Source organism: Arctopsyche grandis, chromosome 9, assembly GCF_051622035.1.
Source record: "Arctopsyche grandis isolate Sample6627 chromosome 9, ASM5162203v2, whole genome shotgun sequence".
NCBI classification, from domain to species: Eukaryota; Metazoa; Arthropoda; class Insecta; order Trichoptera; family Hydropsychidae; genus Arctopsyche; species Arctopsyche grandis.
The window spans coordinates 33,063,164-33,086,500 of NC_135363.1; the positions used below are offsets into that span (position 1 = coordinate 33,063,164).

General features: G+C 36.6%; 1 protein-coding gene across 1 annotated transcript in view; it reads right to left on the reverse strand.

Annotated features, from left to right (window-relative positions):
* Nucleotides 1–23,337, reverse strand: part of LOC143916579 (uncharacterized) — a 590,438-nt gene that overhangs the window by 479,655 nt on the left and 87,446 nt on the right. The gene's annotated exons all lie outside the window — the stretch shown is intronic.

Below are 23,337 nucleotides of genomic sequence, written 5' to 3' on the forward strand. Positions count from 1 at the left end.
TTTCATTATTTTTACATGGGATTCCTTTTATTTCCACATTGTTGAGCCTTAATCTCTGTTCATTGGTTACGATTTTATTTTGTAGTACATCAACAAGATTCTGAAGTGACTCAATGTCTTTCACTTTATCTTCTACTGCACTTATCCTATTTTCAGCCTCAATAATCTTTGAACTGTTAAATTCACATGTAGCTTTGAGGTCGCAAATATCAGTTTTTATCGTTTTTATGTCTTTTGCAAGCGACGGCAGGCATGATATGTTACGTTTGATATCAAGGATCTCCTTAAGTAGATCTCCCAATGACGGCGAAGGTGACTCGGTCAATGACTGAGAACTTGGTGGACTACGGCATCGTAGACATTTCCATGCAGCCCTTTTAATAGCTCCCAATTAATTGTAGCTGCCTTCAGTAAAGTTGGCACAATTAAAATCGTAGTGCCTCTTACAAATACCACATTGAACACCATTAGAAAATTGCGTTTCACAAGATGCGCAACACTGCGTGATTGCCAAATTGAATTGAACTAAAGGTTGACAATCTATGAAATTCACTCTGCGAACAAGAATGTACGGACTACCCACTTGAAACTTGAAATGATATTTTTTTGTGATTATTATGAGTATATTGAGTATATTTTATAAGAACGAATTAAAAATAGCACTGCAGGAACAAACTTTGGTGAAAGATTTTTTTATGACCGTTTAGGTACTTTTAATTAAATATTATTTATGGAAGAGCTAATACCGGTGCGAATGGGTCATAGATCGCCAACGAACGACGGCGAACTGAATAATATACAAAAACCTTTTGTGCTAACCCAACCTTACCCAACCTAACCTAGCCATCACCGGTGCAAAGTATTCACCGGTGAAAGATATACACCTTACGCGCTAAGTCAACCTAACCCAATCGTCACCGGAGCAAAGTATTCAACAATGCGAGGTATACAAACACCTTACGTGCTATTCCAACCTCACCCAACCTAACCTAGCCATCACCGGTGCAAAGTATTCACCGATGAAAGATATACACCTTACGCGCTATCCCAACCTAACCCAATCGTCACTGGAGCAAAGTATTCAACAATGCGAGATATACAAACACCTTACGTGCTAACCCAACCTAACCCAACCTCACCTAGCCATCACCGGTGCAAAGTATTCACCGATGAAAGATATACATCTTACGCGCTAACCTAACCTTACCCAATCGTCACCGGAGCAAAGAATTCAACAATGCGTGATATACAAATACCTAACGTGCTTACCCAACCTAACCCAACCTAACCTAACCCTCACCGGTGCAAAGTATTCACCGATGAAAGATATACACCTAACGCGCTAACCCAACCTAACCCAATCGTCACCGGAGCAATGTATTCAACAATGCGAGAAATACAAACACCTTACGTGCTAACCCAACCTAACCCAACCTCACCTAGCCATCACCGGTGCAAAGTATTCACCGATAAAAGATATACATCTTACGCGCTAACCCAACCTTACTCAATCGTCACCGGAGCAAAGAATTCAACAATGCGTGATATATATATAGTTTCACTTCTATTATTGATTATTGTCTTAATATTAATATTATTGTTAAAGAATATAAACTGGTTAATTCCATATTTCACTTTGTTAATATATGTTCAGATTCATTTACTACCATCAATGATTATTATTTGAACAATAGTTCTATATCTTTGTTTATAATTATTGATGCATGTTCATTTTTATACATATGTCTATGCTTACCTACGCATGTAGGCTTATACGTCTATCTTTACGCACTCTATCAATTCTGCCCATATATTATGGTTTTTGTTTTCATTATTAATTATTGGTTCTTTCTTATATTTCTAAACGCACTTTATTTTCAATTCTATCGTCAATTGTCATCTAAATCATTGTTTATTATTATATTATGAACAAATACTTGCCAAAAAACTATATAATTCGCTTTATTAATTTTATTTTAACTCAATTGGTATCACGAATGATGGTTTGCTCGGTAATTCCGTATCGCTTCTATGGATGCAAGTATGTATGTGTATATTTATATTCATATACACATAACTGCTGATATTTATGCTTCTGGATATCTACACGTCTATCACTACGTACTCATCAATTGCCAATTCTATTTACGTTTTACAATTTATCTTATTTTTATTACATTGCTATATTTTATTCTGTGTACTTTCCATGTTCCTTATTTCCATGTGCTTTACATATTTTCCTACTCTATTGATACGTTTCATATTTATGTTTGTATACATATGGACATGTGTATTTTCGTGTATAATTGTATGTACATATGTGTGTATGTGTTTATATGCATTTGTATATGCACATATATATATGTGTACCTTTTTATTATTTTTCTGCGACCACTTAATGGATTCTATTAATTTATATTATCAAAATGTACGTGGTCTCCGTACAAAAACTGATATTTTTTTACGAAATATAAACATGTCCAATTATGATATTATTATGATATTATTTTGATACAATTATGATAACTACCCGGATGATAGATTTTTAATCGTTGGAGATTTCAATCTAAGTAACATCCAATGGTCCCAGGATATCTCCAGAGGAGGACTTATACCTATCAATTCGTTAAGAAGCACCGAAATGACTCTTATTGATGCATTACATTTTTGTAATTTTAAACAATATAATGGAGTACTTAACTTATTCGTTTATAATTTATCTTATTTTTATTACATTATTTTATTACGTTTTATAATTTATCTTATTTTTATTACATTGCTATATTTTATTCTGTGTACTTTCCATGTTCCTTATTTCCATGTGCTTTATTTTCCTACTCTAATCTATGTAACTTAATAAACTGTAAATTTTCCAAATAAATAAATAAATAAATAAATAAATAAATATACAAACACCTAACGTGCTAACCCAACTAACCTAACCCAACCCAACTAACCCAATCTAACCTAAACCTCACTGGTGCAAAGCATTCACCGATGAAATATATACACCTTACGCGCTAACCCAACCTAACCCCAACGTCACCGGAGCAAAGTATTCAACAATGTGAGATATACAACAACTGTTCCGACTTCTATAGCGACGTGTGGCAAACAGTCTTATTAACTGATTTTCGATTGGCATTACTGACGAATTGGCATTACTGTCGAGCCAAGCGGAAGCACCGCTGGCTAGTCAGTCAGCGTTACGACGGCGGACGAGGACCTTGTCTGTTCTCGAACGCTTCGCTGATTCATATCCACGTGTAAAATTTTACATATTAATAAACTACATCAAAACCATCATCGAAGTCTTTTCCATGATGGTCATTTCGAACCGGACACCAGTAACCTAAGCCACAACACCAAACGGACAAACCAAAAGGATAAAACGTGGTCGAGAAAAAATGGATGTCAAATATAAGAAATCGGTATCGTTCCCTTTTTACTATCCCTACCTTTCCAATACTAATAATATGTTTGCTTCTATTTCAGCAATAAATTGATTGATATACAGAGGTACATGACCGCGTGATTGGACGCAAAAATTATATACATAAAAACATAACCTACAAAGACACATGGGACACAGAGGTAATCCTAAGTTATCGGAACGATCAGATAAACAGCGCAAAAGATATCAAGTAAGTGAATGTATTCAATCACAGGCCATCTTTTCAAAAGGCAATCATGTGGGTAGGACAGTTTTTAAAATATGTTTTAAAGTATAACAGTTAATTAACGCGATCGTATATAATAACCTCCCTAAAGTACTACGCAATGCTTCATGTCGTAGTACTTCAGGGAGTACTTTGATATTAACGCTGTTTTAGAGTTCAGTTCCAGTTTAGGGCTTGAACTGAATACTAGTAAATGTGCCATTATGAGTTATGGTCGTGCGAATTCGCTCTATTGTCACGGATATTCCATTGGATCCGTATTGTTGAAGCGCGTGGAATCAATGGTCGACTTGGGTATCACTTTTGATCCTCAATTCACCTTTCACAACCACATCAAGACAATCGCTGACGTTTTTTTTCGTCGACTTGGATTTGTCTTGAGATATGCTAGATTATTCTCCAACTCCTTGTCTTCTCGCTTGCTTTTCAACTCGCTTGTTAGAAGTAAGCTAGAGTATAATGCAATTGTGTGGAATCCGCATGAAGCAAACTACTCTCTTATTATAGAAAAAGGGCAAAAAGCATTTCTTCGTTTTCTTTATAAGAAAGAGTATGGGTACTACCCATATCTCTATCCTACTCCTTTCCTTTTGGGCATGCTTGGGTATAATTCCCTTGAACTTCGGAGAAACTTCTCGTTAATTCGTTTCGTTCTCCAGCTATTGCGTGGTAATACGTCATACCCGTTGTTGCTGGAACAGTTGGGACTTTATGTCCCTAATAATTATGTGCGTGGTAGACATCATCATTTGATGGTTGTACCTGCTGCTCGCACAGTTCTTTTTCGAATGGGTCCTATTCCAAGAGCTATTCGACTTCTCAATGAAATCGTTGCTGCTGTCCCTGAATGTGATATTTTCCACCTTGGGGAGCGTAGATTATCGGATGTTATCTAAACATATTTATCTGGTAACCTGCACTCATCATTACTTTCTTAATTTGAATGTGATGAATGTGTGGAATCTTAATCTACTCTCTTCCATTTGGGCCTCGCTGTGATTTTATTTTTTATTCATATTTTGTTTTATTTTATTTTATTTTTTCTTTCTCCTTTGTACATTTTTTATATACTATTTTAATTTTGCTCAGTGTAAACAAAGAATGGGATTTATGGATTTTATGTTTAATTTTTAAACTTTTGAAGGAATTCCCTCATAATCGTCAACGAATCATGAGAACTCATGTCGCGAACAAAAACCCATCAAGTAGGTTAAACTCATGTGCATTTTGTCGAAATAATCATTTCATAGGTAAATGCGATAAATTCAAAGCAAAATCCAGTTTGGAAAGAAATGAATTTGTTAAATCTAATACCATGTGTTTGAAATGTTTAAATTCAACGCATAAGATAACAAATTGTAGGTCTAACTTTAATTGCTTGAGGTGCAAACAAAACCATCACACTTTGTTGCATCAGCACGATACATTTAGTTCAAATAATACGGAAAGGAAGTCAATTAATGCTCATTCTACTCATTTCTCTCAAAGGGAGATAATTTTACCCACGGTACAAGTAGACATTATAACGTCCAATGGAACGGTCGTTAATTTAATTTAATTTAATTTGTGTTGGAAGTAGACTTCTTCTGGGAACAACTCTATCAACGTCACCCATTATATTGTCAAATAAGCATAAACTTACACACATGATTGTCCGAGATGCGCACTTGAAGTATATTCACTTGGGTACTCAAGCCTTACTGTCGTTATTGCGACAGACCTATTGGCCATTGGCCGGACATAATACTGTTAAAGGAGTAGTACGTTCATGTGTCATTTGTTTCAGAAATAAACCACTGTCACACAATAGATTAATGGTATTACTCCCGCTTGAACGTACCACTGCAAATTTTCCTTTCAGTCATGTGGGGATAGACTTCGCAGGACCTTTTCCTATGAAGAGTGGTTGCAATAAGAATTCTAAGATAATTAAGGGTTACGTTTGTGTCTTTGTGTGTTTTTCCAGCAAGGCAGTCCACTTGGAACTTGTCGGAGACTTAACGAGTTCAAATTTCTTAAATTGTTTAAGAAGATTCGTAGCCAGACGTGGCAGGCCCAATACGATATATTCCAACAATGCTACTAATTTTGTGGGTGCAAGTCGTGAACTCGTTAATTTAGTAAAATTAATTTATGAACGTCCTCATGAGGAGAAGCTACTACGGTATGTAGCCTCCGAAGGAATTTGTTGGAAGTTTAACCCGCCAAGGGCGCCTCACATGGGAGGGCTGTGGGAAGCAGCGGTTAAATCCATGAAAAATCATTTAAACAAGGTGTTAAAGGCCACCACCTTAAATTTCGAATCATTTTGTACAGTATTGACTCAAATAGAAGCTTGCATGAATTCCCGTCCTCTTAGTCCCATGTCATCGGATCCACTAGACCTTTTACCCCTCACACCTGGACATTTCTTAATTGGCAGATCCTTACTCGCTCTTCCAATGGAGGTTAAATATAACACTAATGTCCATGCCAATCTGCTTCAGATACAATTGACCAGCATTTTGGAAACGTTGGTCGGCGGAATATTTACATTCTTTGCAGTTACGACACAAATGGAAGAAGGACTCGAGCAACAATCTGAGTGTGGGTCAAATGGTCCTGTTAAAGGAAGAACATATGCTGCCAACCCGATGGATCCTGGGTCGAGTCACTAAATTGTATCCCGGACCAGATGGCAGAGTTCGAGTCGTCGACGTCTTTACTGCCAACGGAGAGTTTCGTCGGTCCAGTCATCTAGTGGCGCCATTGCCGATTCTACCACAGGGACCACTTGACAGGAAGGAAGATCAGCAAGATGGAGGAGAAACAGCAGCTTCAATTCCGTCAACTTCGGTCGCTTAATTTAACCCGAAGACACTACCCCCAACGTATATTACTTATTAGATGTAATCATAAGTTTAAATCGTTCAATGTTAATAGTGGTACTCCGTAATTCACTTTAATTGTGTTGTGTGTATAATTTAAGCTATTTTCATTTTAACATTTGGCAGTATATATCTCCGAATTTAATCTAATCATTTTGTCTTTATAATATAAGACTTGTCTCATGTGATCACTCGGAAGGATTATCTCCGAGTTTAAAATAAACTGTTCAAATTTGCCAGTTAAAATTATATTCATGATTTTGTTAATGTTAGTCTCCAAGCCAAACTTAATGGAGCATCTTAAATTATTTCATGTCTACTTAATTATAACCTGCTGGTAGTCATCCGCAGGTCTTATGTATCTTTGTTATGAATACAAAAGTTAACTCTTACTGTTTATATTATCTATGTGAATCATAGAATAAGTAAATATTATAATACTGAACATTTCAATGTTTAACGTAGAGACATCTATAAACATAGCTCACCTTCATTTCCTGCTTGTAGGAATGAATAATTGACTTTCTAATTTACTTTTAATTTAGCAATGTTTGTGTTACTTGTTGATGAAATCAAGTTAACTTAGGAGCATTACACTCACTAATCAATTTTAGCTGATCTGTATTGACAACTGTAATAGTGTCAACATTGTATTATCTAAGTTAATATCAAGATGAAGAATGCTTAAAATTTAAATTATACAGTCCACTCTCTCTTCTTTAAAGTATACTTATCTTGTAATGATCATTCACAGTGTCAAAGGAGATTTCAAAAAATTTTAATGTAAATAAATATAACAGTCACCAGAGGTATACATTTAAGGTTTAAATATCACTGAACCAATAAATTGATTATATCCTCACATTGGATGAGGCAAAAGGTTTCATTATTCAGCCTCTATTTAATTATTTTAAGAGCTATGATTTATTGTAAACGACTCATCAGTAATGCTGTAACTCTGTAGAATAACTATATTGTTCAACAGTTCTCCTATGTGGGACTATGTTCCGACTTTTATAGCGACGTGTGGCAAACAGTCTTATTAACTGATTTGTCGATTGGCATTACTGACGAATCGGGCCAAACGACTTGTCCGTCCGACGGGAATGTTGTCTGTTCTCGAACGCTTCGCTGATTCAAATATTTGTACCCACATGTATAACTTTACACATTAATAAACTACATCAAAACAATTATCGAATCTTTTCCAGAAATTAAAGTTAGACCTACAATTTGTTATCTTATGCGTTGAATTTAAACATTTAAAACACATGGTATTAGATTTAACGAATTCATTTCTTTCCAAACTGGATTTTGCTTTGAATTTATCGCATTTACCTATGAAATGATTATTTCGACAAAATGCACATGAGTTTACCCTACTTGATGGGTTTTTAATCGCGACATGAGTTCTCATGATTCGTTGACGATTATGAGGGAATTCTTTCACCGTAGCTAAAGATGCAGTAGATTGTAATACGTTACATATATTCTGCAGGAATGTCTCTAACCTTTCGTACGGTGGCATTTCTCTGCTAACCAGCGATATCTCCCAGTCTCTTACTAGATTAAAAGGTAATTTCCTTAGAACTAAACATGTAACCCATGGATCTAAAATTTCTCTCGCGTAACCCAATGATTCAATGTTTTTAATACATACCGTTACCTTATTCAATAGATCTCTCAATTTGATATGTGATTCCTTTGTGATTAATTTTAAATCACAAAGTGAGTTGATCCTTGTTTTGAGATTAAGTCTTGGTAAATTATATTGCTTGTCAAAAATACTCCAAGTTATTTCGTAATTGTCTGAGTAAATATCTAACCCTGATACAGCTGCCAAAGCGGGACCGATTAAGGATTGATGCAAATATTGCAATTTAGTGACATTCGAATATTCCGTTTTGTTTCCTATTATATTCCTAAAAGCTTGTTGAAATGATTGCCATTCAGATGGATCTCCCTGAAATGTGGGAATAGTTAACGTCGGTAACTTATCTCTAGCAAATTTAATTGTTGCTTGCTCAACCTTTAGTTGATTATCTTGAATGGATTGTCTATCTAATGTCGCTTTAAGATTTTTAACTGTTATTGTAATCGCGTCGTACTCTTCGTCTATTTTAGCCGCTTTCGGTATATCTGTAAGGTTATCTAAATACTCGTAATGGAGGTTTGGAAATAGTCGTATGCTTCTTTAATGGTTGGATACTGTCCTTCATTTATTTCGGAGGATTTGTCTATTTTTCCTTTTAGTCTTTGTACCGCGCCCGAATACCTTAATTCTATTGACGTCATTGTAACTTCTACTTTGTTTTCTTTCGCTAATGTTTTTATCGATTGAGTCTGACTTCGAGTCTGATGTACTCTAGAGCTTGACCTATCTCTATTAAGTTCTAAGTTCCTAGTTGGACTTCGACTCTTACGCGATTTGGAAGTTGAAACTTCTCTTTCCTCTTCTTCAGAACTTGACATTTGTTTCAAAAAGTTGCACTATTTCGTCTCATAAATGAAGTTATCCTCTACTGTAGCCGTCAATTGAACTATTAGTAGAGATGTGGTAACAATATTCAATAATTAACCGTGAATCTCTATATTCTACTATAACTATTATCACCAGATTCTATCCAACATATTTTGGAAGAAATAACAACACCTACATGGTGGGTACTTGATTTATGCCCTTTCGGCTACAAGTAAAAACAACCCTGTTTTAAACACCGTGACTTATTGTCGCAGTGACCGTTCCTACATACATTAAGGAACGAAGTCTAAACACTGTGTTAAACACCGTGTTTTGTTTCATCACACATTTATGAAACGAATGAACTTCACATTTATTGTGAAGGGGGGGGGGGGCTAGCTGTGCCTTATTGTCGCAGTAACCGTTCCTACATACATTAAGGAACGAAGTCTAAACACTGTGTTAATCACCGTGTTTTGTTTCATCACACATTTATGAAACGAATAAGCTTCCACGTTTATTGTGGAGGGGGGGGGGGGGGCTGTGACTTATTGTCGCAGTTTGAATTCAACACGTGCTTTACACTACATCTATTGATTTTACACTTTTAATAAGAAATTCGATCCGACCGATGAAACATTCCTTCGTGGCGCGATATTATTATATACGATCACGTAAATTAACTGTTGTACTTTAAAACATATTTTAAAAACTGTCCTACCCACATGATTGCCTTTTGAAAAGATGGCTTGTGATTGAATACAATCACTTACTTGATATCCTTTGCGCCTTTTATCTGATCGTTCTGATAATTTCGGATTACCTCTGTATCCCATGCCCCTTTGTAGGTTATGTTTTGATGTATTTAATTTTTGCGTCCAATCACGCGGTCATGTACCTCTGTATATCAATCAATTTATTGCTGAGATAGAAGCAAACATATTATTAATATTGTAAAGGTAAGAGTAGTATAAAAAGGGAACGATACCGATTTCTTAATAATTGACATCCATTTTTTCTCGACCACGTTTTATCCTTTTGGTTTGTCCGTTTGGTATTGTGGCTTAGGTTACTGGTGTCCGGTTCGACATGACTAACAAGGAAAAGACTTCGATATTGATTTAGATGCAGTTTATTGATGTGTAAAGTTATACACGTGGGAACAACTTTTTTGAATCAGCTTCGCGTCACGAAAAATAACTTTCGCGCTCGCGACCCCATAGCCGACTGACTAGCTGTGGCCCGGTGGAGACTTCCGCCCGACACATCAGTAATGCCAATCGACAAATTAGTTAATAAGACTGCATGCCACACATCGGCATAAAGTCGTAACAAAATATATACATCTTACGCGCTAACTAAACCTAACCCAATCGTCACCGGAGCAAAGAATTCAACAATGCGAGATATGCAAACATTTTACGTGCTAACCAAACCTAACCCAACCTAACCTAACCCTCACCGGTGCAAAGTATTCACCGATGAAAGAAATACTCATTACGCGCTTACCCAACCTAAACCAATCGTCACCAGAGCAAATAACTCAACAATGCATGATATACAAACACCTAACGTGCTAACCCTACCTAACCCAACCTAACCTAGCCATCACCAGTGTAAACTATACACTGATGAAAGATATACACCTTACGCGCTAACCCAACCTAACTTAATCGTCACCGGAGAAAAGTATTTTACAATGCTAGATATACAAAAAGCATACGTGCTAACCCTACCTAACCCAACCTAACCTAGCCATCACCGGTGTAAAATATACACCGATGAAAGATATACACCTTACGCGCTAACCCAACCTAACTTAATCGTCACCGGAGAAAAGTATTTTACAATGCTAGATATACAAACAGCATACATGCTAACCCAACCTAACGCTCACCGGTGCAAAGTATTCACCGATGAAAGATATACACCTAACGCGCTAACCCAACCTAACTCATTCGTCAACGGAGAAAAGAACTCAACAATGTGAGATATACAAACACCTTACGTGCTAACCCAACCTAACCCAACCTAACCTTACCCTCACCGGTGCAAAGTATTCACAGATAAAAGATATATACCTTACGCGCTAACTCAACCTAAACCAATCGTCAACGGAGCAAAGTATTCAACAATGCAAGATATACAAACAAATTACGTGCTAACCCAACTTAACCCAACCTCACCTAGCCAACACCCTTGCAAAGTATTCACCGATGAAAGATATACATCTTACGCGCTAACCTTTACCTAACCCAATCGTCACCGGAGCAAAGAATTTAACAATGCGTCCTATACGAACACCTAACGTGCTAACCCAACATAACCCAACCTTACCTAGCCATCACCGGTGAAAAGTATTCACCGATGAAAGATATACACCTTACGCGCTAACCTAACCTATCCAAAACGTCACCGGAGAAAATAATTTAACAATGCGAGATATACAAACAACTTACGTGCTAACCCAACCTAACCCTACCAAAACCTAACGAGTTTTGTGTAAATCTTACAATCTCGAATTCTTTAATTTCGGTGATGATAAGGTTAGGTTGGGTTAGGTTTGGTGAGGTAAGCGAGTATTGTGTATATTTTTGCAATGTCGAATTCTTTGATTTCGGTTAAAGTTAGGCTAGGTTGGGTTAGGTTTGGTGAGGTTAGCGAATTTTGTGTAAATCTTACAATCTCAAATTCTTTGATTTCGGTGATAGTTAGGCTAGGTTGGGTTAGGTTTGGTGAGGTAAACGAGTTTTATGAATATTTTTGCAATGTCGATTTCTTTGATTTCGGTGATAGTTAGGCTAGGTTGGGTTAGGTTTGGTGAAGTAAGCGAATTTTTTGTAAATCTTACAATCTCAAATTCTTTGATTTCGGTGATGATTAGGTTAGGTTGGGTTAGGTTTGGTGTGGTAAGCGAGTTTTTTTAATATTTTTGCAATGTCGAATTCTTTGATTTTGGTGAGAGTTCGGCTAGGCTGGTTTAGGTTTGATGAGGTTAGCGAATTTTGTGTAAATCTTACAATCTCAAATTCTTTGATTTCGGTGATAGTTAGGCTTAGTTGGGTTAGGTTTGGTGAGGTAAGCGAGTTTTGTGAATATTTTTGCAATGTCGAATTCTTTGATTTCGGTGATAGTTAGGCTAGGTTGGGTTAGGTTTGGTGAGGTTAGCGAATTTTGTGTAAATCTTACAATCTCAAATTCTTTGATTTCGGTGATAGTTAGGCTAGGTTTGGTTAGGTTTGGTGAGGTAAGCGAGTTTTGTTTATATTTTTGCAATATCGAATTCTTCGATTTCGGTTAAAGTTAGGCTAGGTTGGGTTAGGTTTGGTGAGGTGAGCGAATTTTGTGTAAATCTTACAATCTCAAATTCTTTGATTTCAGTGATGGTTAGGTTAGGTTGGGTTAGGTTTGGTGAGGTATACGAGTTTTGTGTATATTTTGCAATGTCGAATTCTTTGATTTCGGTGATAGTTAGGTTAGGTTGGGTTAGGTTTGGTGAAGTAAGCGAATTTTATGTAAATCATACAATCTCAAATTCTTTGATTTCCGTGATGGTTAGGTTTGGTAAAGTTAGGTTTGGTGAGGTTAGCGAGTTTTTTTTTATATTTTTGCAATGTCGAATTCTTTGATTTCGGTGAAAGTTAGGCTAGGTTAGGTAAGGTTTGGTGAGGTTAGCGAATTTTGTGTAAATCTTACAATCTCAAATTCTTTGATTTCGGTGATGGTTAGGTTAGGTTGGGTTAGGTTTGGTGAGGTATACGAGTTTTGTGTATACTTTTGCAATGTCGAATTCTTTGATTTCGGTGATAGTTAGGCTAGGTTGGGTTAGGTTTGGTGAGGTAAGCGACTTTTGTGAATATTTTTGCAATGTCGATTTCTTTGATTTCGGTGATAGTTAGGCTAGGTTGGGTTAGGTTTGGTGAGGTTAGCGAATTTTGTGTAAATCTTACAATCTCGAATTCTTTGATTTCGGTGATGCTTAGGTTAGGTTGGGTTAGGTTTGGTGAGGTATACGAGTTTTGTGTATACTTTTGCAATGTCGAATTCTTTGATTTCGGTGATAGTTAGGCTAGGTTGGGTTAGGTTTGGTGAGGTAAGCGACTTTTGTGAATATTTTTGCAATGTCGATTTCTTTGATTTCGGTGATAGTTAGGCTAGGTTGGGTTAGGTTTGGTGAGGTTAGCGAATTTTGTGTAAATCTTACAATCTCAAATTCTTTGATTTCGGTGATGGTTAGGTTTGGTTGGGATAGGTTTGGTGAGGTATACGAGTTTTGTGTATATTTTTGCAATGTCGAATTCTTTGATTTCGGTGATAGTTAGGTGAGGTTGGGTTAGGTTTGGTGAAGTAAGCGAATTTTATGTAAATCAAAAAATCTCAAGTTCTTTGATTTCCGTGATGGTTAGGTTTGGTGAGGTTAGCGAGTTTTTTTTTTATATTTTTGCAATGTCGAATTCTTTGATTTCGGTGATAGTTAGGCTAGGTTAGGTTAGGTTTGGTGAGGTAAGCGACTTTTGTGAATATTTTTGCAATGTCGATTTTTTTGATTTTGGTGATAGTTAGGCTAGGTTGGGTTAGGTTTGTTGAGGTTAGCGAATTTTGTGTAAATCTTACAATCTCAAATTCTTTGATTTCGGTGATAGTTAGGCTTAGTTGGGTTAGGTTTGGTGAGGTAAGCGAGTTTTGTGAATATTTTTGCAATGTCGAATTCTTTGATTTCGGTGATAGTTAGGCTAGGTTGGGTTAGGTTTGGTGAGGTAAGCGAATTTTGTGTAAATCTTACAATCTCAAATTCTTTGATTTCGGTGATAGTTAGGCTAGGTTTGGTTAGGTTTGGTGAGGTAAGCGAGTTTTGTTTATATTTTTGCAATGTCGAATTCTTTGATTTCGGTTAAAGTTAGGCTAGGTTGGGTTAGGTTTGGTGAGGTTAGCGAATTTTGTGTAAATCTTACAATCTCAAATTCTTTGATTTCAGTGATGGTTAGGTTAGGTTGGGTTAGGTTTGGTGAGGTATACGAGTTTTGTGTATATTTTTGCAATGTCGAATTCTTTGATTTCGGTGATAGTTAGGTTAGGTTGGGTTAGGTTTGGTGAAGTAAGCGAATTTTATGTAAATCATACAATCTCAAATTCTTTGATTTCCGTGATGGTTAGGTTTGGTTAAGTTAGGTTTGGTGAGGTTAGCGAGTTTTTTTTTATATTTTTGCAATGTCGAATTCTTTGATTTCGGTGAAAGTTAGGCTAGGTTAGGTAAGGTTTGGTGAGGTTAGCGAATTTTGTGTAAATCTTACAATCTCAAATTCTTTGATTTCGGTGATGGTTAGGTTAGGTTGGGTTAGGTTTGGTGAGGTATACGAGTTTTGTGTATACTTTTGCAATGTCGAATTCTTTGATTTCGGTGATAGTTAGGCTAGGTTGGGTTAGGTTTGGTGAGGTAAGCGACTTTTGTGAATATTTTTGCAATGTCGATTTCTTTGATTTCGGTGATAGTTAGGCAAGGTTGGGTTAGGTTTGGTGAGGTTAGCGAATTTTGTGTAAATCTTACAATCTCAAATTCTTTGATTTCGGTGATGGTTAGGTTAGGTTGGGTTAGGTTTGGTGAGGTATACGAGTTTTGTGTATACTTTTGCAATGTCGAATTCTTTGATTTCGGTGATAGTTAGGCTAGGTTGGGTTAGGTTTGGTGAGGTAAACGAGTTTTATGAATATTTTTGCAAAGTCGATTTCTTTGATTTCGGTGATAGTTAGGCTAGGTTGGGTTAGGTTTGGTGAAGTAAGCGAATTTTTTGTAAATCTTACAATCTCAAATTCTTTGATTTCGGTGATGATTAGGTTAGGTTGGGTTAGGTTTGGTGTGGTAAGCGAGTTTTTTTAATATTTTTGCAATGTCGAATTCTTTGATTTTGGTGAGAGTTCGGCTAGGCTGGTTTAGGTTTGATGAGGTTAGCGAATTTTGTGTAAATCTTACAATCTCAAATTCTTTGATTTCGGTGATAGTTAGGCTTAGTTGGGTTAGGTTTGGTGAGGTAAGCGAGTTTTGTGAATATTTTTGCAATGTCGAATTCTTTGATTTCGGTGATAGTTAGGCTAGGTTGGGTTAGGTTTGGTGAGGTTAGCGAATTTTGTGTAAATCTTACAATCTCAAATTCTTTGATTTCGGTGATAGTTAGGCTAGGTTTGGTTAGGTTTGGTGAGGTAAGCGAGTTTTGTTTATATTTTTGCAATATCGAATTCTTCGATTTCGGTTAAAGTTAGGCTAGGTTGGGTTAGGTTTGGTGAGGTGAGCGAATTTTGTGTAAATCTTACAATCTCAAATTCTTTGATTTCAGTGATGGTTAGGTTAGGTTGGGTTAGGTTTGGTGAGGTATACGAGTTTTGTGTATATTTTGCAATGTCGAATTCTTTGATTTCGGTGATAGTTAGGTTAGGTTGGGTTAGGTTTGGTGAAGTAAGCGAATTTTATGTAAATCATACAATCTCAAATTCTTTGATTTCCGTGATGGTTAGGTTTGGTAAAGTTAGGTTTGGTGAGGTTAGCGAGTTTTTTTTTATATTTTTGCAATGTCGAATTCTTTGATTTCGGTGAAAGTTAGGCTAGGTTAGGTAAGGTTTGGTGAGGTTAGCGAATTTTGTGTAAATCTTACAATCTCAAATTCTTTGATTTCGGTGATGGTTAGGTTAGGTTGGGTTAGGTTTGGTGAGGTATACGAGTTTTGTGTATACTTTTGCAATGTCGAATTCTTTGATTTCGGTGATAGTTAGGCTAGGTTGGGTTAGGTTTGGTGAGGTAAGCGACTTTTGTGAATATTTTTGCAATGTCGATTTCTTTGATTTCGGTGATAGTTAGGCTAGGTTGGGTTAGGTTTGGTGAGGTTAGCGAATTTTGTGTAAATCTTACAATCTCGAATTCTTTGATTTCGGTGATGCTTAGGTTAGGTTGGGTTAGGTTTGGTGAGGTATACGAGTTTTGTGTATACTTTTGCAATGTCGAATTCTTTGATTTCGGTGATAGTTAGGCTAGGTTGGGTTAGGTTTGGTGAGGTAAGCGACTTTTGTGAATATTTTTGCAATGTCGATTTCTTTGATTTCGGTGATAGTTAGGCTAGGTTGGGTTAGGTTTGGTGAGGTTAGCGAATTTTGTGTAAATCTTACAATCTCAAATTCTTTGATTTCGGTGATGGTTAGGTTTGGTTGGGATAGGTTTGGTGAGGTATACGAGTTTTGTGTATATTTTTGCAATGTCGAATTCTTTGATTTCGGTGATAGTTAGGTGAGGTTGGGTTAGGTTTGGTGAAGTAAGCGAATTTTATGTAAATCAAAAAATCTCAAGTTCTTTGATTTCCGTGATGGTTAGGTTTGGTGAGGTTAGCGAGTTTTTTTTTTATATTTTTGCAATGTCGAATTCTTTGATTTCGGTGATAGTTAGGCTAGGTTAGGTTAGGTTTGGTGAGGTAAGCGACTTTTGTGAATATTTTTGCAATGTCGATTTCTTTGATTTTGGTGATAGTTAGGCTAGGTTGGGTTAGGTTTGTTGAGGTTAGCGAATTTTGTGTAAATCTTACAATCTCAAATTCTTTGATTTCGGTGATAGTTAGGCTTAGTTGGGTTAGGTTTGGTGAGGTAAGCGAGTTTTGTGAATATTTTTGCAATGTCGAATTCTTTGATTTCGGTGATAGTTAGGCTAGGTTGGGTTAGGTTTGGTGAGGTAAGCGAATTTTGTGTAAATCTTACAATCTCAAATTCTTTGATTTCGGTGATAGTTAGGCTAGGTTTGGTTAGGTTTGGTGAGGTAAGCGAGTTTTGTTTATATTTTTGCAATGTCGAATTCTTTGATTTCGGTTAAAGTTAGGCTAGGTTGGGTTAGGTTTGGTGAGGTTAGCGAATTTTGTGTAAATCTTACAATCTCAAATTCTTTGATTTCAGTGATGGTTAGGTTAGGTTGGGTTAGGTTTGGTGAGGTATACGAGTTTTGTGTATATTTTTGCAATGTCGAATTCTTTGATTTCGGTGATAGTTAGGTTAGGTTGGGTTAGGTTTGGTGAAGTAAGCGAATTTTATGTAAATCATACAATCTCAAATTCTTTGATTTCCGTGATGGTTAGGTTTGGTTAAGTTAGGTTTGGTGAGGTTAGCGAGTTTTTTTTTATATTTTTGCAATGTCGAATTCTTTGATTTCGGTGAAAGTTAGGCTAGGTTAGGTAAGGTTTGGTGAGGTTAGCGAATTTTGTGTAAATCTTACAATCTCAAATTCTTTGATTTCGGTGATGGTTAGGTTAGGTTGGGTTAGGTTTGGTGAGGTATACGAGTTTTGTGTATACTTTTGCAATGTCGAATTCTTTGATTTCGGTGATAGTTAGGCTAGGTTGGGTTAGGTTTGGTGAGGTAAGCGACTTTTGTGAATATTTTTGCAATGTCGATTTCTTTGATTTCGGTGATAGTTAGGCAAGGTTGGGTTAGGTTTGGTGAGGTTAGCGAATTTTGTGTAAATCTTACAATCTCAAATTCTTTGATTTCGGTGATGGTTAGGTTAGGTTGGGTTAGGTTTGGTGAGGTATACGAGTTTTGTGTATACTTTTGCAATGTCGAATTCTTTGATTTCGGTGATAGTTAGGCTAGGTTGGGTTAGGTTTGGTGAGGTAAGCGACTTTTGTGAATATTTTTGCAATGTCGATTTCTTTGATTTCGGTGATAGTTAGGCAAGGTTGGGTTAGGTTTGGTGAGGTTAGCGAATTTTGTGTAAATCTTACAATCTCAAATTCTTTGATTTCGGTGATGGTTAGGTTAGGTTGGGTTAGGTTTGGTGAGGTATACGAGTTTTGTGTATACTTTTGCAATGTCGAATTCTTTGATTTCGGTGATAGTTAGGCTAGGTTGGGTTAGGTTTGGTGAGGTAAGCGACTTTTGTGTATATTTTTGCAATGTCGAATTCTTTGATTTCGGTGATAGTTAGGCTAGGTTGGGTTAGGTTTGGTGAGGTTAGCGAATTTTGTGTAAATCTTACAATCTCAAATTCTTTGATTTCGGTGATGGTTAGGCTAGGTTGGGTTAGGTTTGGTGAGGTAAGCGACTTTTGTGAATATTTTTGCAATGTCGATTTCTTTGATTTTGGTGATAGTTAGGCTAGGTTGGGTTAGGTTTGGTGAGGTTAGCGAATTTTGTGTAAATCTTACAATCTCAAATTATTTGATTTCGGTGATGGTTAGGTTTGGTTGGGTTAGGTTTGGTGAGGTAAGCGAGTTTTGTGAATATTTTTGCAATGTCGAATTCTTTGATTTCGGTGATAGTTAGGCTAGGTTGGGTTAGGTTTGGTGAGGTTAGCGAATTTTGTGTAAATCTTACAATCTCAAATTCTTTGATTTCGGTGATAGTTAGGCTAGGTTTGGTTAGGTTTGGTGAGGTATACGAGTTTTGTGTATATTTTTGCAATGTCGAATTCTTTGATTTCGGTGATAGTTAGGTTAGGTTGGGTTAGGTTTGGTGAAGTAAGCGAATTTTATGTAAATCATACAATCTCAAATTCTTTGATTTCCGTGATGGTTAGGTTTGGTTAAGTTAGGTTTGGTGAGGTTAGCGAGTTTTTTTTTATATTTTTGCAATGTCGAATTCTTTGATTTCGGTGAAAGTTAGGCTAGGTTAGGTAAGGTTTGGTGAGGTTAGCGAATTTTGTGTAAATCTTACAATCTCAAATTCTTTGATTTCGGTGATGGTTAGGTTAGGTTGGGTTAGGTTTGGTGAGGTATACGAGTTTTGTGTATACTTTTGCAATGTCGAATTCTTTGATTTCGGTGATAGTTAGGCTAGGTTGGGTAAGGTTTGGTGAGGTAAGCGACTTTTGTGAATATTTTTGCAATGTCGATTTCTTTGATTTCGGTGATAGTTAGGCAAGGTTGGGTTAGGTTTGGTGAGGTTAGCGAATTTTGTGTAAATCTTACAATCTCAAATTCTTTGATTTCGGTGATGGTTAGGTTAGGTTGGGTTAGGTTTGGTGAGGTATACGAGTTTTGTGTATACTTTTGCAATGTCGAATTCTTTGATTTCGGTGATAGTTAGGCTAGGTTGGGTTAGGTTTGGTGAGGTAAGCGACTTTTGTGTATATTTTTGCAATGTCGAATTCTTTGATTTCGGTGATAGTTAGGCTAGGTTGGGTTAGGTTTGGTGAGGTAAGCGAATTTTGTGTAAATCTTACAATCTCAAATTCTTTGATTTCGGTGATGGTTAGGCTAGGTTGGGTTAGGTTTGGTGAGGTAAGCGACTTTTGTGAATATTTTTGCAATGTCGATTTCTTTGATTTTGGTGATAGTTAGGCTAGGTTGGGTTAGGTTTGGTGAGGTTAGCGAATTTTGTGTAAATCTTACAATCTCAAATTATTTGATTTCGGTGATGGTTAGGTTTGGTTGGGTTAGGTTTGGTGAGGTAAGCGAGTTTTGTGAATATTTTTGCAATGTCGAATTCTTTGATTTCGGTGATAGTTAGGCTAGGTTGGGTTAGGTTTGGTGAGGTTAGCGAATTTTGTGTAAATCTTACAATCTCAAATTCTTTGATTTCGGTGATAGTTAGGCTAGGTTTGGTTAGGTTTGGTGAGGTATACGAGTTTTGTGTATATTTTTGCAATGTCGAATTCTTTGATTTCGGTGATAGTTAGGTTAGGTTGGGTTAGGTTTGGTGAAGTAAGCGAATTTTATGTAAATCATACAATCTCAAATTCTTTGATTTCCGTGATGGTTAGGTTTGGTTAAGTTAGGTTTGGTGAGGTTAGCGAGTTTTTTTTTATATTTTTGCAATGTCGAATTCTTTGATTTCGGTGAAAGTTAGGCTAGGTTAGGTAAGGTTTGGTGAGGTTAGCGAATTTTGTGTAAATCTTACAATCTCAAATTCTTTGATTTCGGTGATGGTTAGGTTAGGTTGGGTTAGGTTTGGTGAGGTATACGAGTTTTGTGTATACTTTTGCAATGTCGAATTCTTTGATTTCGGTGATAGTTAGGCTAGGTTGGGTAAGGTTTGGTGAGGTAAGCGACTTTTGTGAATATTTTTGCAATGTCGATTTCTTTGATTTCGGTGATAGTTAGGCAAGGTTGGGTTAGGTTTGGTGAGGTTAGCGAATTTTGTGTAAATCTTACAATCTCAAATTCTTTGATTTCGGTGATGGTTAGGTTAGGTTGGGTTAGGTTTGGTGAGGTATACGAGTTTTGTGTATACTTTTGCAATGTCGAATTCTTTGATTTCGGTGATAGTTAGGCTAGGTTGGGTTAGGTTTGGTGAGGTAAGCGACTTTTGTGAATATTTTTGCAATGTCGATTTCTTTGATTTCGGTGATAGTTAGGCAAGGTTGGGTTAGGTTTGGTGAGGTTAGCGAATTTTGTGTAAATCTTACAATCTCAAATTCTTTGATTTCGGTGATGGTTAGGTTAGGTTGGGTTAGGTTTGGTGAGGTATACGAGTTTTGTGTATACTTTTGCAATGTCGAATTCTTTGATTTCGGTGATAGTTAGGCTAGGTTGGGTTAGGTTTGGTGAGGTAAGCGACTTTTGTGTATATTTTTGCAATGTCGAATTCTTTGATTTCGGTGATAGTTAGGCTAGGTTGGGTTAGGTTTGGTGAGGTTAGCGAATTTTGTGTAAATCTTACAATCTCAAATTCTTTGATTTCGGTGATGGTTAGGCTAGGTTGGGTTAGGTTTGGTGAGGTAAGCGACTTTTGTGAATATTTTTGCAATGTCGATTTCTTTGATTTTGGTGATAGTTAGGCTAGGTTGGGTTAGGTTTGTTGAGGTTAGCGAATTTTGTGTAAATCTTACAATCTCAAATTCTTTGATTTCGGTGATAGTTAGGCTTAGTTGGGTTAGGTTTGGTGAGGTAAGCGACTTTTGTGAAAACTTTTGCAATGTCGATTTCTTTGATTTCGGTGATAGTTAGGCTAGGTTGGGTTAGGTTTGGTGAGGTTAGCGAATTTTGTGTAAATCTTACAATCTCAAATTATTTGATTTCGGTGATGGTTAGGTTTGGTTGGGTTAGGTTTGGTGAGGTATACGAGTTTTGTGTATATTTTTGCAATGTCGAATTCTTTGATTTCGGTGATAGTTAGGTTAGGTTGGGTAAGGTTTGGTGAGGTTGGCGAATTTTGTGTAAATCTTACAATCTCAAATTCTTTGATTTCGGTGATAGTTAGGCTAGGTAAGGTTAGGTTTGGTGAGGTAAGCGACGTTTGTGAATATTTTTGCAATGTCGATTTCTTTGATTTTGGTGATAGTTAGGCTAGGTTGGGTTAGGTTTGTTGAGGTTAGCGAATTTTGTGTAAATCTTACAATCTCAAATTCTTTGATTTCGGTGATAGTTAGGCTTAGTTGGGTTAGGTTTAGTGAGGTAAGCGAGTTTTGTGAATATTTTTGCAATGTCGAATTCTTTGATTTCGGTGATAGTTAGGCTAGGTTGGGTTAGGTTTGGTGAGGTTGGCGAATTTTGTGTAAATCTTACAATCTCAAATTCTTTGATTTCGGTGATAGTTAGGCTAGGTTTGGTTAGGTTTGGTGAGGTAAGCGAGTTTTGTTTATATTTTTGCAATGTCGAATTCTTTGATTTCGGTTAAAGTTAGGCTAGGTTGGGTTAGGTTTGGTGAGGTTAGCGAATTTTGTATAATCTTACAATCTCAAATTCTTTGATTTCAGTGATGGTTAGGTTAGGTTGGGTTAGGTTTGGTGAGGTATACGAGTTTTGTGTATATTTTTGCAATGTCGAATTCTTTGATTTCGGTGAAAGTTAGGTAAGGTTTGGTTAGGTTTGGTGAAGTAAGCGAATTTTATGTAAATCATACAATCTCAAATTCTTTGATTTCCGTGATGGTTAGGTTTGGTTAAGTTAGGTTTGGTGAGGTTAGCGAGTTTTTTTTTATATTTTTGCAATGTCGAATTCTTTGATTTCGGTGAAAGTTAGGCTAGGTTACGTAAGGTTTGGTGAGGTTAGCGAATTTTGTGTAAATCTAACAATCTCAAATTCTTTGATTTCGGTGATGGTTAGGTTAGGTTGGGTTAGGTTTGGTGAGGTATACGAGTTTTGTGTATACTTTTGCAATGTCGAATTCTTTGATTTCTGTGATAGTTAGGCTAGGTTGGGTTAGGTTTGGTGAGGTAAGCGAATTTTGTGAATATTTTTGCAATGTCGATTTCTTTGATTTCGGTGATAGTTAGGCAAGGTTGGGTTAGGTTTGGTGAGGTTAGCGAATTTTGTGTAAATCTTACAATCTCAAATTCTTTGATTTCGGTGATGGTTAGGTTAGGTTGGGTTAGGTTTGGTGAGGTATACGAGTTTTGTGTATACTTTTGCAATGTCGAATTCTTTGATTTCGGTGATAGTTAGGCTAGGTTGGGTTAGGTTTGGTGAGGTAAGCGACTTTTGTGAATATTTTTGCAATGTCGATTTCTTTGATTTCGGTGATAGTTAGGCAAGGTTGGGTTAGGTTTGGTGAGGTTAGCGAATTTTGTGTAAATCTTACAATCTCAAATTCTTTGATTTCGGTGATGGTTAGGTTAGGTTGGGTTAGGTTTGGTGAGGTATACGAGTTTTGTGTATACTTTTGCAATGTCGAATTCTTTGATTTCGGTGAAAGTTAGGCTAGGTTGGGTTAGGTTTGGTGAGGTAAGCGACTTTTGTGAATATTTTTGCAATGTCGATTTCTTTGATTTCGGTGATAGTTAGGCAAGGTTTGGTTAGGTTTGGTGAGGTTAGCGAATTTTGTGTAAATCTTACAATCTCAAATTCTTTGATTTCGGTGATGGTTAGGTTAGGTTGGGTTAGGTTTGGTGAGGTATACGAGTTTTGTGTATACTTTTGCAATGTCGAATTCTTTGATTTCGGTGATAGTTAGGCTAGGTTGGGTTAGGTTTGGTGAGGTTAGCGAATTTTGTGTAAATCTTACAATCTCAAATTCTTTGATTTCGGTGATAGTTAGGCTAGGTTTGGTTAGGTTTGGTGAGGTAAGCGAGTTTTGTTTATATTTTCGCAATGTCGAATTCTTTGATTTCGGTTAAAGTTAGGCTAGGTTGGGTTAGGTTTGGTGAGGTTAGCGAATTTTGTGTAAATCTTACAATCTCAAATTCTTTGATTTCAGTGATGGTTAGGTTAGGTTGGGTTAGGTTTGGTGAGGTAAGCGACTTTTGTGAATATTTTTGCAATGTCGATTTCTTTGATTTTGGTGATAGTTAGGCTAGGTTGGGTTAGGTTTGGTGAAGTAAGCGAATTTTATGTAAATCAAAAAATCTCAAATTCTTTGATTTCCGTGATGGTTAGGTTTGGTGAGGTTAGCGAGTTTTTTTTTATATTTCTGCAATGTCGAATTC